The sequence below is a fragment of the Podarcis gaigeae genome (genome assembly GCF_964106915.1).
Source record: "Podarcis gaigeae genome assembly, chromosome: 6".
NCBI classification, from domain to species: domain Eukaryota; kingdom Metazoa; phylum Chordata; class Lepidosauria; order Squamata; family Lacertidae; genus Podarcis; species Podarcis gaigeae.
The window spans coordinates 27,409,877-27,425,838 of NC_139682.1; the positions used below are offsets into that span (position 1 = coordinate 27,409,877).

The window sequence follows — 15,962 nt, forward strand, 5'->3', positions numbered from 1 at the left end:
AGATGGCATTCCCCACCCAATTCCATGTGGAGAACCTGAGCAGTTGCAGTGATGATGGAGCAACATCCCCCACTGTACCTGAGGGCAGAACAGGAGGCTAGTTTAAGAGACCCTGGGGAAATGATGAGGGCTGTTTTCTACAGCAGCCAATGCCTGAGGCACCTGCCTCTTTCTGCCTCATGATAGGGCAAGTCCTATCTATGAGCTACCTTAGTTAAATTCTGAACAAGACAGGAACAACTCTTTTAAATAAATTATGGTCCGATAAATTATGGCTGCAAGGATGAAGTTGGGCAAGCCATGTCTAGAGGGCATATATTTATTTTATGCTCTACCTCCACGCCCCACCAGCACCACCCAGGAGCTGGTGGTGGCATACATGGTACTCCCTTACTGCATTGTACTCTTGTAACAATTCTCTGTCGTAGGTTAAGTTGAGAGACAGTGACTGGCTCAAGGTCACCAAGTGAGTTTCACCCCTTGTCTCCCAGGTCCCAGTCCAAGACTTTAACCACTACAACCCACTGGCTGTAATAAACATTCCTACCAATTCGGCTCCAAACACAGTTAAGTTATGAGGAACAGGGTATAGACTGGCCTACTTATTAAAAGGCCATATGCTAAAGTATTCCAAATGATCTCATATGTACCAGGGCTGGTCAGGAAATAAGTTTGGTGCTTTCCCCATGAGGGAGACAAAAAATAATAATGTTCCATCAGCATTTCCACTACGGGCAGGATTCACCTAATGAACCTTGTCAGCAGAAGCACTGCCCAAGGGCTTTGACTTGTGCAACAAAGCTTTCTCCCTGCTTCACACCCCCAGAAATTGGCTTGAGGGGGGTCAGAAGAACGGCATGCAGGTGGAGGAGAGGGAGGCCATTCTGCCTGGCAAGCTGATACTTTTGCACAGAAGAAATGTTTGTAATAGTGCAATGTTGAATTCCACCTGATGCCTGCAAGCCTCTCATTGTGGCTAAGGCATCAGTGCAGCAGAGCTAAATGCAGTTATTACTTTGATTGTCCAGACAAATAAAACCTCGGACGTTATGGAACTGCATTCCCCTTCTGATCAGAATGCTTTGATTTCCCACCCTGTCAGCTGATACCGTGGTCAAAATGGGCAACTGCTGTTGTGATGGTGAGTGAAGCAAAAACAGAAAGGGCAGCTTGTCTTTGGTGACCTGTTCCTGATGTGGCTGTGTCTTCTTCTGCCTTTTAATCTTCTTGTTCACTTTCTCCATCTCCGTGCTCCAAAAGTTATTTGATCCTCTACTGTGTCCCTTCAGAAATTGCACGTGAGGGAAGGGAGATTCAAGCCGGACAATTAAATACCTGGTTAGCCCTTTGGTGTCTCCCAAGTGAGGTGATAACATTCCCCTCAAACAGTGTGAAGGAGCAGTCACTAAAGGGACATGCCTGTTGAACACAGTAGTGTTGGAAGCTATCTGGTGTATTGTTAATTGCAGGTGGATATGTGCAGAAACTGTAGCAAATTCACCTACTCTAATGAGATGACAAAGGGTGATAGGAAGAGCCTTTAATCTCCTTCACAAACTCCCATGAGCTTTTATAGGTGTTGGTATATTGTGGGAATATGCCTGAAGGAAAGATGGAGGCCTCCTTTCCACTCAGAGCTATTTAACATATAACATTAAGCTTGCATAGAGTGGAATGATGCATCAATTTCCCCAACACACATTTATGGCAAAAAAAACCCCAAAACAGGTCCGTGCGCACTCTTTATTAGATATGTGCTTGCTTGCCCCATACAAATATTATGTAGGTGTGGTCACATACCTAAACTAGCCATAAGTGTAGATCAGAGAAAATGCTCATCCTTGCACATGTCTGGAGTTGGTATCTCATTACTGTAATCGGTTGCTAACCTTTTTGGGCCAGTGGGCACATTCTGTGTTTTGAAAGATTGCTTTGTGTGCCATGTCACAAAAGGGCTGCCCTAGTGAATAGGCATAATGGCTGCCATATCTAAAAGCGCAGAAGAGAAGGGGCCACAAAACATGGGCATTCTCTCTCCCCTCAGCCCACCATTGGCTGGCAGGCATTCTGACACCACAGGGGCCTTGTTGGCAACACCGAAAGCATCACTTGGTGATGTATATATTGTTTGAATGACATATCAGGCAGGATATCCCATGTTCTCCTGTAGGGGAGAATTGGGATCCATCATGTGGGTTGTATCCACCTCTCTTACCACTGGCAGGAAGTTAAGATTTTGAGGAATACATCAGGAGGCAGGACAACCCCCTAACTATTTCCTGCCTTCACCACTTCTAGGAGGTTTCTTGCCTGCTCTAGGCATGGCAAAAGAAAAAGGCAGGAACGCCATCTTGGAAGGGATTTTTCCTTTTGTTTCCTTCCTTTGTCTTTGTTTCTTGCATCCTCTTTCAGCTCTCTCCCGCTATCCGTACCAGGTTTTCATTCTCTCTCTCCCTCCTCTCAATCCATTTTTTACCCCCTAAGCCTTTTTGGGGGCCTACAGCCCTTTGGAGGCCTCTGGACTTCTGTGCCTGGGAGGGAAGCCTAGGAAAAGGCTGAAACACAGTGGAAGGGGCCCATTTCTCAGGAGGGGAGCCTTTTCTGGGACACCTGCACCTCAGTGGAGGCCTCCTTAGGTGCTCCAACAGGTGGTTCATAGTGAGGAGGTAGGGCCCACAGTGGCTCCCCACCTGATCTGGACATTGCTGAGATACATCACACATCATGAACCCCAATTCTCCCTTACGGGAGAAGCGAACATCGGTATTTACTGTGATAAGTTCCTTCTCTGTAGGGAGACTTGGGATCTGGCCCTCCCAGGTACCACTGTGTGCACGGGGGAGGCTATTGGACACTGAATCTGGGAAGCTTGCCTGGAGGGGCGTGGGACATCTTCCCTCCAGAGGCCTCCTGTCTTCCTTCTCAGCCTTCTTGCTCTTCAGTCTATATCAGGGTTTTCCTTGCTCCTCTGTACCTGTGCTGGTTCCAGGGGCCAGTAGGGATTCTGCATTCAGTGAATAGAGGGGCATGTCCCATTGAAACAACAGTGTTCCTTTTCCTATCCTTTACTCACTATGCTGTGATTATGCAGTTATTTGCTTAAGTATGAGTTGAACAGGAGTTAGGGGATTGTCTTGCCTCCTGGTGTATTCCTCAAAATCGCAACTTCCTGCCAGTGGTGAGAAGGGCAGGGACAACCCACATCATGGATCCCAATTCTCCCCTACAGAGAATGAACTTATCACGGTAACTACAATGTTTGCATCCCACCTTTTGTTCAGGGATGGGGAATCCCCAGTCACCATTGACCATGCTGTTGGATTGTTTTAAGTTGGATTGGACAAGATCTGTAGGGAGGCAGGTTCCCCAATCTTGCTTTCAGTTGTCTAGGAGCTCATTCCTACTCAGTTATTTCCTACTGCCCTAGCTCTTAACATATATTCATACATAATTTTATTTGTATGCTGCTTTTCCATAGTCCAAACCACCCTCTAGGCAGCTTACAACATGGAAAAAACACATAGACACAACATAACAAAAGTCGTCATAAATAAAACCTCAAAAATACACAACCAAACTGAACAATTTCCACATAAATCATAAGATCTAAAATGAAGATACAAAAAATATATATATCAATAGTGGCAACAGCCCCTCCCCAACAAAATCCCCTAAACAACACCTAAGAGTCTGATCAGCAGCCTCAGCTTTCGTAGCTGGAGTCAGTCAGGGCCCTGCCCTCCCAGGCCTGGTGGAAAATGCCTGCAAGACAAGGAGCAGGTCTTCCAGGACTCGCAGCCAAGATGGTCTCCAACAATCTAACAGTCTGTTCATAGCCTTCCTTTGCTAGATCAGAACCATGGATCTTGCGGCAACATTTCCTTTGATGTGCCACCTGCCCTTCCTGAGAGGGAAGGCTGGCCTTTCTATTCCCCAACCCACATAGTCTTGAATATAATAGATGCCTCTGCAGACGTCTGTGTGTCAAGGTCAGCTCCAGGGCTAATTCTAGCTTGTGGAGAAATTCCACCAAGAGAAACCATGTGATCTAGTGCATTTTCCTTCCCTAATAGAAAAGCATTTCAAGGTATTTTTCCAGCCAGGAATGGGGAAGCTGTGGCCCTCCATGGAAACTGCTGGCTGAGGTTGGTGGGAGACGTACTTACAACATAGAGGGGGCTACAGGTTCTCCATCTCTGTCTAAACTTAACGCGCTCAAAAGTCTGTCTCCCACTGATCTTTGTACTTTGCCCTATTACCAGTTAGGCAGGTGGGTTCAAGAGCGGAAAAGCAGGAATAGCAGGATTTCGAAGCAGTTCAGTACAATTTCTAGGAGATCACACCTGTGCAGCTCAGCTGCTTACCCATGTGGCTTCATGGAGACTTGTTTTATCTTTTCCTTAATTCTAAAATAGAATTGAACTGCAGAATTTTTTTTTCCTTCACCTTTGTGGGGTGAATATATCTCATATAGCTTACACTGGATCAAGATTCTGTCTCCTCTACTAGCTACAAAAGCACTCCTCTACTAGCTACACTTTAAACACTGAGTCATGTTGGATAAGGTATCTCTTTCAACACAATTGCTTTCCAGTGGGCTGCTTCATGTTTTATAGGTGCAAGATTGCAAGGCTTTGAACCCACTTGAGCACAGCAAATGCACCCACGAGGACTCGGTTCTCTTCAGTGAATTCACAAATAGGGTAGTGCTTTGGAAAAGGGCTTTCATGGCTCTTCCAAGTAAACTGCCAACTCTGGACAAAGCAGATTAATTAGTTTGGGATCATAAAATGTCAGTAGAAACAGGTGATATTGAACTTGGGTCATGAATGCCAGTGTGGTGTAGTGGTTAAGAGCAGTAGACTCGTAATCTGGTGAACTGAGTTCGCTTCCCCGCTCCTCCACATGCAGCTGCTGGGTGACCTTGGGCTAGTCACACTTCTCTGAAGTCTCTCAGCCCCACTCACCTCACAGAGTGTTTGTTGTGGGGGAGGAAGGGAAAGGAGAATGTTAGCCACTTTGAGACTCCTTCAGGTAGTGATAAAGTGGGATATCAAATCCAAACTCCACTCCTCTTCTTCCTCCTCCTCCTCCTCCTCCCTGGAATGAAGCCAAAAATAACACCAGGACTGTTTCTTTGAGGTGTCTCCTTTTCTTAATGGTGACATGGACCATTCATAATGTAAGAAAATTCTTCACAACTGTGAGCAGGGCAGTGGGGTGGGGTAAGTGAAGACAAGCTGTAACAGTTAGCTATAGCGTTGTTTGCCGCTCTTGCTCAGGTTGCTCACAAAAGCACTTTGCTAACTGAAATTCATTCTGATTGTGCGGATGAAATGCAACTGATAGAATTCAACAGGGTGTCATATTGGTGTGTGAATACAGTCCAGATCCAATGATCCCCAGGCACGCACCTTCAGATGATGGAGATGTCAGGTGCAAAAGGCGCCTGGCTGATTTTGAACACTGAGTGTCTGTTCATTTATATCCCGCTTTTGTTTTATCAAAAGTGGTTAACATTAACTTTTTTTAAAAAAAAAAATCCCCCAAAAGTACAAACAGCAACAAAACCACGTTAAAACCAAAGCAGCAATCAAACACAACCCAGATTGAGTGCCACATCGCAATCAAAGCATACCCTATCACACAGTACAAAAACCCCTGCCGGAAGTTGCCATGTACAGTGGTACCTTGGGCAAAGTACTTAATTCGTTCTGGAGGTCCGTTCTTAACCTGAAACTGTTCTTAACCTGAAGCACCACTTTAACTAATGGGGCCTCCTGCTGCTGGAGCACGATTTCTGTTCTCATCCTGAAGCAAAGTTCTTAACCCGAGGTACTATTTCTGGGTTAGCGGAGTCTGTAACCTGAAGCGTATGTAACCTGAAGCGTATGTAACCTGAGGTACCACTGTATTGCTTCTTAGCCAATGGCAAAACTTTAACAGTGCTGGGGCTAAGCAAGCCTCTCTCAGGAGGTCGTTCCAGTGCAGTGGTGCTGGAAATGACAAGGTCCTGTCATCATCAGGGCATCACATTGGCGACTCTTGAGCTAGGCTGTTGTATATGTAACACGAAGAATTACCTCGACGAGTGGTTTCATTAATATTACTGTGTATATTTGAGTTTCACTGTATGAGTGCTAGTACAACTTTGCTGGAGGCAGTGTTGTTCAAGGTCTTCATTAGCAGAATACCGTGATGTAATTTTGCCACGTGCCTTTCGCCCCATCCCCCTTTGTTCTTAAGAGGTTTGTTGAAACTGAGATGCTCATGAGGAATAAGGAGTCAAAAAGGGTCAGGAGGAAGGTGACACGCTGGCTGAATTGTAGTCGTTTCAATGGCAAGGGTTATTGTTTTTGCCTGTGCGTAAAACTGCTGGCCACAATTACAACCAAGACTTGATCGTGTGGATTTCCACTTGGAAGCCATTTATTGCGAGTTAAATAAAAATGTCACAATAATCATATAATAGGATTGAAGATATCACAGTAAAATGAGAACAGCAACAAAGCAAAACCAAACCCCAGAAAGAGGTTTCACAAGAAGGAACGTGTTTTCTCCAAGATACTACCTGTTTAACTTGCCATTGCCACTTCCTGAACTTTTATTAAGGTCCTATAGATGGACTGCTGTGTCTGCGGCACTGCATTAATCATTCTTCTGCAGCTGCTGTTGTGTTAAAGAAATGTTGTTACAAGTGTATTTTGAGGATTTGTCCTTGCGGTGTATGCTGCTATGTTTATTTAGAAAACAGTTGGCAGGCTTTGCTTCCAGAGGTGAAGAACTGGAATATCAAGAATGGCTGGCTTTGCCATTGATCAGATAATTACTTGCACTGCCCCTGCCCCTTTGCTCTTGTCTGTTCTTGGCTTTGTTTGTTATTTCTTTCTCTGTTGCTTGCTGTTTTAACCAACTGGCATTTATAGGTGGGGTGGAGTTTTAAGAGTCTGTGCACATGCAGAATTTTGTGTATTCTGAGAATCGTTTTAGTTTCAAGCATGGGAGTAGCCAGGGGGATGGAGGGGGGCAAGTGCCCTCCTAAAACAAGTAAATAAATAAAAATATTTAACTGACCAATTGTGTTCTGCGCCCCACCCAACATAATGCCTGTCCCTCTCCAAATAAATCCTGGCTATGCCCATGGTTTAAAGCAAATTTCTAGCTTTTATGGTAGGTGTAGGGAACCTTTTGGGACGCGGGTGGCACTGTGGGTTAAACCACAGAGCCTAGGATTTGCTGATCAGGTCGGCGGTTCGAATCCCCGCGATGGGGTGAGCTCCCGTTGCTCGGTCCCTGCTCCTGCCAACCTAGCAGTTCGAAAGGACATCAACATGCAAGTAGATAAATAGGTACCGCTCCGGTGGAAAGATAAACGGCGTTTCTGTGCACTGCTCTGGTTCGCCAGTAACAGCTTAGTCATGCTGGCCACATGACCCAGAAGCTGTACGCCGGCTGCCTCGGCCAATAAAGTGAGATGAGCGCTGCAACCCCAGAGTCGGTCACGACTGGACCTAATGGTCAGGGGTCCTAGGGAACCTGTGGCCCTCTGAAGGTTGCTGAACTTCAGTTCCCATAATCCTTGGCCATGCTTGCTGAGGGTGATGGGAGTTCTAGTTCAGCAACATCTGCGGGGCCGCAGTTTGCCATATTTGCTCTATGGCTACAAAATAAACTTCAGTGTGTGCAGGCCAAGGCTAGTGAAATTTCAGAAGCCCAAGGTGAGACTGAATAAGATTTCCAGTGCCAAAGTGTTAGGAACATAAATATTTTGGGTCGTTTTTTTAAGATTAGCAAAAGTAGAATAAATTATGCAGAGCAAATGAATATATGTGGAAGGGTTGCAGAATGAATTTTGCAGATTTTTGTGTTACTGTAGTGCAGGATTTTGACTTGTTTAGGGCTCAGACTACACTACACTGCCTTTTGTAATTCAAAAGTGTCTCTAATTGACTGGAAAGATGTAGCCACTTGAAATAAATATCGTGCTAATAAGGTATTGTGTAGTAGCCAGCAGATAATAAGGTTAGGTATGTATTTATTCTCCTGCAGGCGTGTACGGTTTATAAAATAGGTGCAGATACAGTATACTGGTACAGCTCCTGCAACAGAATTCTTGATTCATAGCTAACCTCAGATAGGGGACCTCATCCAGCCCCCAAGCAAATGTTTATGGTCTTCCAAATATACACTGACTTTGGCAGCAGCAAACATATCACTGCAGTAGTTGGAGAGGAGTAAGAACGTCTGCCCTGCCCAGTTCCCTGACAGGGATGCAAATTGCCCCCACCCTGGTCATGAGCTTGATCATTTGATGAGTGAAGAGGGAATGATAGCTACCATTCTCAACCTGGATCAGCTGAGGGGGGAGGAAGGCTGGGTGACTGTGCAGTGTAGTAGAGCGAGGGGTGGCCACACCCACTGCCGGCATGTGCCCACAGGAGTGTCGGCCAAGAGTGAATACAGCCCTCAGGCTGAAAGTGGTTAGTCACCCCTGACAGAGAAGATGCCACCCAAAGAACTGCAGTTCTGTCTTGTGTGGCATTTTGGAAGCAGTAGCCTGAGGTTACACTCCCTCTGAAGGAGCAAGTACATAGCTTGGGGTATTTCTGGAACCTCAGTGGCACAGAGAGGCTTCCATCAACTTGGGTTAGTGGCCCAGCCACTAGAGAGGGGTAGCCTAACCTCTTTTGTTTACGCTTTGGTAACCTCTAGACTAGCTTACTTCAATGCATTATATGCGGCGCAGCCCAACTGCACCTGGTACCAATTTGGTTACAGACCCAATTCACAGTCTGGTATTGAGCCAGTGTGGTGTAGTGGTTAAGAACGGTACAGTCATACCTCATGTTACATCCGCTTCATGTTACGTTCTTTCAGGTTACGTCCCGCGGCGACCCAGATGTACCGGAAAGGGTTACTTCTGGGTTTCGCCTCAAAATGATGTCACGCGCATGCGCAGAAGTGGCGAATCGCAACCCGCATGTGCACAGACGCACCACTGCGGGTTGCACTCTTTTCATGTTGCGAATGGGCCTCCGGAATGGATCCCGTCTGCAACCAGAGGTACCACTGTAGTCTTGGTTCGCTTCCCCGCTCCTCCACATGCAGCTGCTGGGTGACCTTGGGCTAGTCACACTTCTCTGAAGTCTCTCAGCCTCACTCTCCTCACAGAGTGTTTGTTGTGGGGGAGGAAGGGAAAGGAGAATGTTAGCCGCTTTGAGACTCCTTAGGGTAGTGATAAAGCGGGATATCAAATCCAGACTCCTCTTCTTCTCTTCTATGTGACTCAGGACACCAATACCCCAAAGACTTCCTCTCCCTAAATGAACTGACTCAGAATTTTGTGATGGTAATCTGAGGCCTCCCTCCAAGCGGGATCTGGTGGATGGGAACACAAGAACAGGCATTTCCTGTGGTGGTTCCCTCATTCCTTTTTTTATCAGGCCTTTGACTTTTGAATATCTATAGCCTTTTTGCATGAGTGGGATGTTTTAATGTATGCTGTTCATTTTAAAATAGAATTGCCTTTTAGATTTTTTTAATGCTGATTTTAATGTAAGCTTGTTTAAAGCATTGTATGTCACTTTGAGTTGGTGTGGCAAATGAAGACTAATCTAATCAATCAATTAATAATTGTTCCTCTTGGTTTGGGTTGGGTTGATCCAAAACCTCTCCCTCATTTGGGTGGGCCACAGAAATCCAGAGCTCAGCTTAAATAGCCTTGGATTCCACAGCTAGAACAAAAATACACTCTTTTGACCCAAATAGGGTTCTTACTAGCTTTGCATGAATTTGCACTGATTAAATGATTCCCTGTGAATGGGAGGAGATATGCAGGAAATATGCAGAGAAAGGTGTACAGGTCATGGTTGCACTTGGGGAGGATGAAAAGATGAAAGCAAGCTTTTCTCCTTTAACAAAGCATTATATCCATGAGGTCATATCAATTTAACCTTTAAGGCTAAAGACTTCTTGGTGGAAAATCTACACTGCCCTGGTTGTTTGTAAAAACAGTAAGCCACAATTTGTGCACATTTAACTAGGGTGCATTCAGCTTGATGCACTTGACAAAATTAAAAAGGGAGCAGGTGTTCAGGAAAAAAAGGCTTTGGCAATCCCACCCGCCATTGCACCTGATGTGTTTTGACTAGACATGATATTGCCAGTCCCTGGAATGTAACCCCCCATGTAAGTTGCAGGCTTAGAACAGTGGCTCTTTTAGAGCTGTATGTACCATCGAGTCTTTTCACAGACAGAATGAAGATGTGCAGCCTGGCTAAAGGGGGCAGTTTTTCTTCCATGCTCTTGTTCAAATGCTCTTCTTTCCTTCTGCAAGAAGCTCACTAATGTGAGAAGCAGGCCATTGTAGGATGCTATTTACATTGTTTCAATCAAGTTGTTGTTAAACTTACGCAGGCTGCAGACGGAAGGGTTGACTTCTAAGCTATCCTTCAAGGTCCAAGACCAAACCTTTGTGGCTTTCACATCTGGGTCTGTAATGAACTCCGCAGGCCAAATGTTGCCTTCCAGAACTTTGGTGTCTCTGCTGGAGCAGCAGTGGTGAAGTTAATGTATATAATGAGAAGATAATGGCACACAGAACAGATGGCTCTAAAATTAGAATGTGTTTAATAATTCCTTGTGCAGGCCAGAAAAAGTATCCATTTCATTTCCTGAGCAGTGGATTGTTTCCTCAAGATTGGATCTAGTAAATACATACTTGTATTACTTTCATAAATAAGTTTGAATGCACAGCGGTTCGCTGACTGAAGAAAATGTTGTTGTTTCATTCATTTTTGTCAGTGAAAACATGCATATTTATACCCCACAAGGGAATTTGCTTGGTTGTAGTAAATACACAATTGTTCAGGACATAGTTATAGCATTATTGTGGGTATACTGGTTTCATCAGGGTTTCATGTAACAAATGTCTGAAGGGTGAATGACAGGTGTCATTCCTTAAGTAATTATGTGCTTGGGAGATGAGATTGGCTCATGGCTTTCCAATGTATGTACCTGGATGTTTGATAAATTTATTATTCAGACTCTTCAGATTTACTACCAGAAATTCAGGGGTCTCTATGGTAAATACATAATTGCCACATATTGCATGGAGTTGCTTACAGTTTGCAGCAGGGGTAGGGAACTGGCTCTGGCCATTGGACCAGATCCTTGTCTTCCCCATCACGTGAGTGAGGCTGCCTTCCTGTCAATCACCTGATGCCACAATGATGTCAGATGACCTGCTTCAAAGGCTGCACTTGGCTCCATGCAAACCCTGACCATCAGCTGATGGTCATTGTTTGCACAGAGTCCTGCTTGTTGCTCTGAAGTCCTGACGATAGTGCTTTCCTAGAGCATTTGGAAGCCTGAAAGGTTGGGGCTTCAAAGTGCCACACACAGCTATATGCAAGGCCTGGGTTTTATGCAGGCTTTGCAGGGGTTTCTGATTAGCCCGAAAACCTTTTCCACCTGGCCAGAAACCTCTTTCACTTGTTGCACACCTGACATCGTATATGATGTCAGGTGTGACTTGGCCAAAATGACCTCATGGGCCAAATGGAGAGAAACCTAGAGGGGCTAATTAAGCCCACAGACCAGAGGTTTCCCATCACTGCTTTGCAATGTTCAGATAACAGAGGCAATCCCAGATCTTATGAAGAAATGAGAGGCATATTAACAGTGACAACTTTTGCAGGAGACACAATTCTGTTCTTTGCAAAGGCAGCATTACATTTTCTCCTCCCATTTCTCACTCTCATTTTTCTCCTTCTAGTGTCTGAACAGTGCTTGAACGGAGATAAAATAGTCCAACAGCAGCTGGAGACTGGGTGAGTTTTCTATAACCATTTAATTGTCTTTCATCAAACCCTTCACTTTTGCTTCTTTAAATGGAATATTGCCAATAAAAAAAAGTGACTGTGGTCTTTCTACCGTTTTTTTCAAATACTCTTTTCAAAGTACCATCTTGTAGTTTACTTGTTGCCTCCTCCGCTAGTGCTTAAAAGGTGTTTGCTTTCAAAAACCACAAATAATCTACCCTGGTTGGCTCACCTGCGAGCAGCTTCAAGCTCTACTGGATCTCCAAACTGAGTTGCTTGCAGTTTGGCATCTTAGATAAGTTAAGAGATACATGTGGGAAGAGGCCAAATGCAACCAGGGTGGATCACAGTGGTACCTATTTACCGGTACTTGCACTGACATACTTTCAAACTGTAGGGACATGGGTGGCCCTATGGTCTAAACCACTGAGCCTCTTGGGCTTGATGATTGGAAGGTCGGCAGTTCAAATCCCTGCGACGGAGTGAGCTCTGTTGCTCTCTCCCAGCTCTGGCCACCCTAGCAGTTCGAAAGCAACCAGTGCAAGTAGATAAATAGGTACCGCTGCTGCGGGAAGGTAAATGGCGTTTCCATGTGCTCTGGCACTCGTTGCGGTCCTCTATGTGCCAGTAGCGGTTTAGTCATGCTGGCCACATGATCTGGAAAACTGTCTGTGGACAAATGCCAGCTCCCTTGGCCTGAAAGCGAGATGAGCGCCGCAACCCCATAGTCGCCTTTGACTGGACTTAACCATCCAGAGGTCTTTTTACCTTTCTGCCACAGTAGTGCATGTCTGTTGATGACACATCATAGTGGTCTTCCATATTAGTAGCTGCTGGAGCTGTTTTCTACAATTGATTGTAGTAAACAATTTTTTGACGCATACAGAATAGAGTGAAGGTAGATCAGGATATATTGTAATAATTAGGAATGACGTTTTGAGGTGATAACAATCAAGCAAACAGACATGTACAAGTTCTTGCACTTGGACAGATGTGCACAGAAAGCATTTCCAAGATAAACTAGTTGAAGAAATTATTTCTCACCCCTTACCAGCACACATTTCCAGCCACTGGTGCTTTGAAGAGTTTTCCATGCTTTTTATGTTTACTGTAAATAATTTGACACCATAATAACACTTGCTTACACACGGCAAATAGCTTTATAATGTGTGGAATCATGCTAGTGTGTTCTGTGACTAATGTGTATGAATGACGGGGGTTAGATTACCGCAATACGTTAAACATAGAGTTGCTGGAGCAGAATTCGGTAGCCAGGATGCTCACCAGGGCAAAATAGTTTGAGCATATTACACTGACCCTGACTTGACTGCCCTGGCTGCCAATTAGTTTCTAGGCCCAATTTAAAGCGCTGGTTTTGACCTATAAAGCCTTAAATGGCTGAGGACCACAATACTTCAATAACCAACACTCCCTTTATGAACTGACCCAGAACCTGCAGTCATAATCTAAAGCCCTTCTTTGTGTGCCTCCCCCATGAGCAGTCTGGAGGGTGGCAGCACAAGAACGGACCTTTTCTGCGGTAGCCTGCAGGGCAGCCCTGTTTAGGGAAGCTTTTGATGTTTGATGTATTACAGTATTTTAATATTTTTTGGGAAGTCGCCCAGAGTGGCTGGGGAAGCCTAGCCAGATGGGCGGGGTATAAATAATAAATTATTATTATTATTATTATTATTATTATTATTATTATTATTATTATTATTATTATTAGCTCCCTGTTTGTAGGGTGTTCTCCCTACCGAGGTTCATCTGGCACCTTCATTACATATCTTTAAGTGCCAGGCAAAAACATTTCTCTATAACCGGGCTTTTGACTGATTAACATTCTGTGCCCTTTTAAATAATAATAATAATAATAATAATAATAATAATAATAAAATGTTTATTTATACCCCGCCCTCCCCAGCCAAGGCCGGGCTCAGAGCGGCTTACAAGCAATAATAAAAACAAGTTGAATGATTACAACTTAAAAACAAAATTAAAAGGAAAACAAGGAAAACAAATGTGTTTGTGGGTTGGTTTTTTATTGGTTTGTTTTTGTTTTTATTATGTATTTTGGGTTCTCATTTTGTATTTTTATGTTGTGAACCACCCTGTGATCTTCAAATGAAGGGCAGTATACAATTATTTAAAAAAATAACAAAGTAAAAATAAATGCACATATCCACCTGCTTGATGAGCATGTTGCATAGAACACAAGGACTGTGTAAAGTATGGAGCCTCTTATTGGTACAACTTTTTCTCTGTGGGTAAACTAGAGGATAGTCCTTAAACATGGGCACTTTCCATTTTTAAAGTGATCTGAAGATCCTTGTCAGATCTGCCTCGGTTCTGACACTTTGATCCTGTGTTGGGAATGCTCGTCTGAAGATGCTGTTGCAGCTCAGATGCAGCTCAGATGAAATTTGATCTGGGAATGGGGTTCGTGCATCTATCCAGAGCAGGAGGCAGGTTCCTACTCTCTTTCTCTCTATCTCTCTCTCTGTGTAGCAGTAACTGTAGTCTTGTCAGGGAAAATAAATATCACACTAGTAGCATAAGGGAAATCCATGTCTTTGAGGAGAGCTGTAAATGGGTCAGTGGCATGGATGAAGATAAAATGCATGCACATGCCTCAGGGGCGATAGATTTTTCTCTCTCGAGTGTGTGGCTTGTAAATTTTTATGGGCAATTTCTACTCTGTAATGCCAAGTGCCTTACATTTTATTATTGCAAGAGTTGGGTCAGGGGCATGCCTTAGTTCACATCTTTCCCTCCGCCCACCCCCAGCTCCCTGTTATGGATAATGATTGTGATCATTTTTTTCCTGGGGGGAAAGGAACACATAACTAAGACAATACTGTAATCTTCCTCCTTTTTACCAAACCTGTCTCTCTGGGTTGGAACATGATCACTACAATTCCCAATCAAACCTTTTCTTGGGATTATGTATTCAGATATTTGGTTATGGATATTTAGCTCTAAATGCACTTGGAACAGGATATACTTCCAACTGAGCAAGAACAAGAAAGATGAAAGGTAAACCCCGAGATTATTCCCTTCCCTTCATTAAAGAGAGAGAGAAAGAAAGAAAAGAATAGGTACTCTTTCTTAATATCTTCTACATCATTGGTGGCTTATTAATATTATTATTATTTTATCTAAGGGGAGAGGATGATTTGCATCCCTATCAGGGTGCTGGGTTGATGGAGAGGTTTAAATATCTCTGCTGAACCCAGTGCTGCTGCCCACTTCACCTTTTATTGTACCACTGTCAAAAGGGGTTTTGAGTGGAATTTAAATTAGCGTGGGGGGGGCATTATCTGACCCCTGAGCCTAGGGGTTGGCCACCCCTATTCTCTGCTCTGTATTGCTTCAAACAGAAGCCTTCCTTTGCAAAGGGAGAGACTTTATCTCACTAGAGACGGGCCACAAATTCTTTCCCCCCTCTCTTTTATTACCTCTTTCCAATCTATGCTAGCCCACTCTAATTTTTTACCTGTTCTGTTTTGTTTTTTAAGCATTTGACACTTAGCAATGTCTTACAACACACACACACACACACACACACACACACGGAAAACAAACAAGGGAAGAGAGACAGACAGACCAGGTCTTAGACACCCATCTCAGTGCCTTGTGTGCTTCATAGCTCACAGTCAATCTCACATCTTTAAAACCCAATAACTGCATTTTGTTTTGTTTCTGAACTGTTGTCAGACCTGTTCTACCAAAGGTTAAGAGGGAGATGCAGCATTCTGTGCATCAGTGATCCTACTGAGACAATGATAAATACCGAACTATTGTAGTGGAAGCCCATTTTAATTCATACTTCATATTTCACCTTCACCTCTTGGGTAGTTCAGCATTCCTTCTAGTGCCCTGAACCTTATTTTCCTGCTGAACATCTGTTTGCAACATTTCTGGAAAAGGTGAAGGTCAAAATGCCTGTATAGTTTGAAATCTACTATAGCCCAGTAGGCAAAACAGTACACAAAGCATTGGCAATCCGAGGATTGTGCTGTGAAAATCTCCTTTTCTCCAAGCCCTGCCTTAATTTTCCCCACACCTGACATTAAATATAATGTCAAGTTGAGGACAGGTGGGTCTGACTTGGCCAAAAAAGCCTAAGAAATTCTCATG

General features: G+C 44.1%; 2 protein-coding genes across 13 annotated transcripts in view; one reads left to right on the forward strand and one right to left on the reverse strand.

The window, feature by feature from the left end:
- Positions 1-15,962, reverse strand: part of SGK2 (serum/glucocorticoid regulated kinase 2) — a 477,666-nt gene that overhangs the window by 236,627 nt on the left and 225,077 nt on the right. The gene's annotated exons all lie outside the window — the stretch shown is intronic.
- EPB41L1 (erythrocyte membrane protein band 4.1 like 1) overlaps positions 1-15,962 on the forward strand; it is a 169,342-nt gene that overhangs the window by 12,602 nt on the left and 140,778 nt on the right. For all 12 annotated transcript variants that reach the window (XR_014566068.1, XM_083746105.1, XM_083746094.1 and 9 more), the window contains exon 2: positions 11,777-11,831. The gene's annotated coding sequence lies outside the window, so the exon portion shown is untranslated. The remainder of the gene's footprint in view (positions 1-11,776; positions 11,832-15,962) is intronic.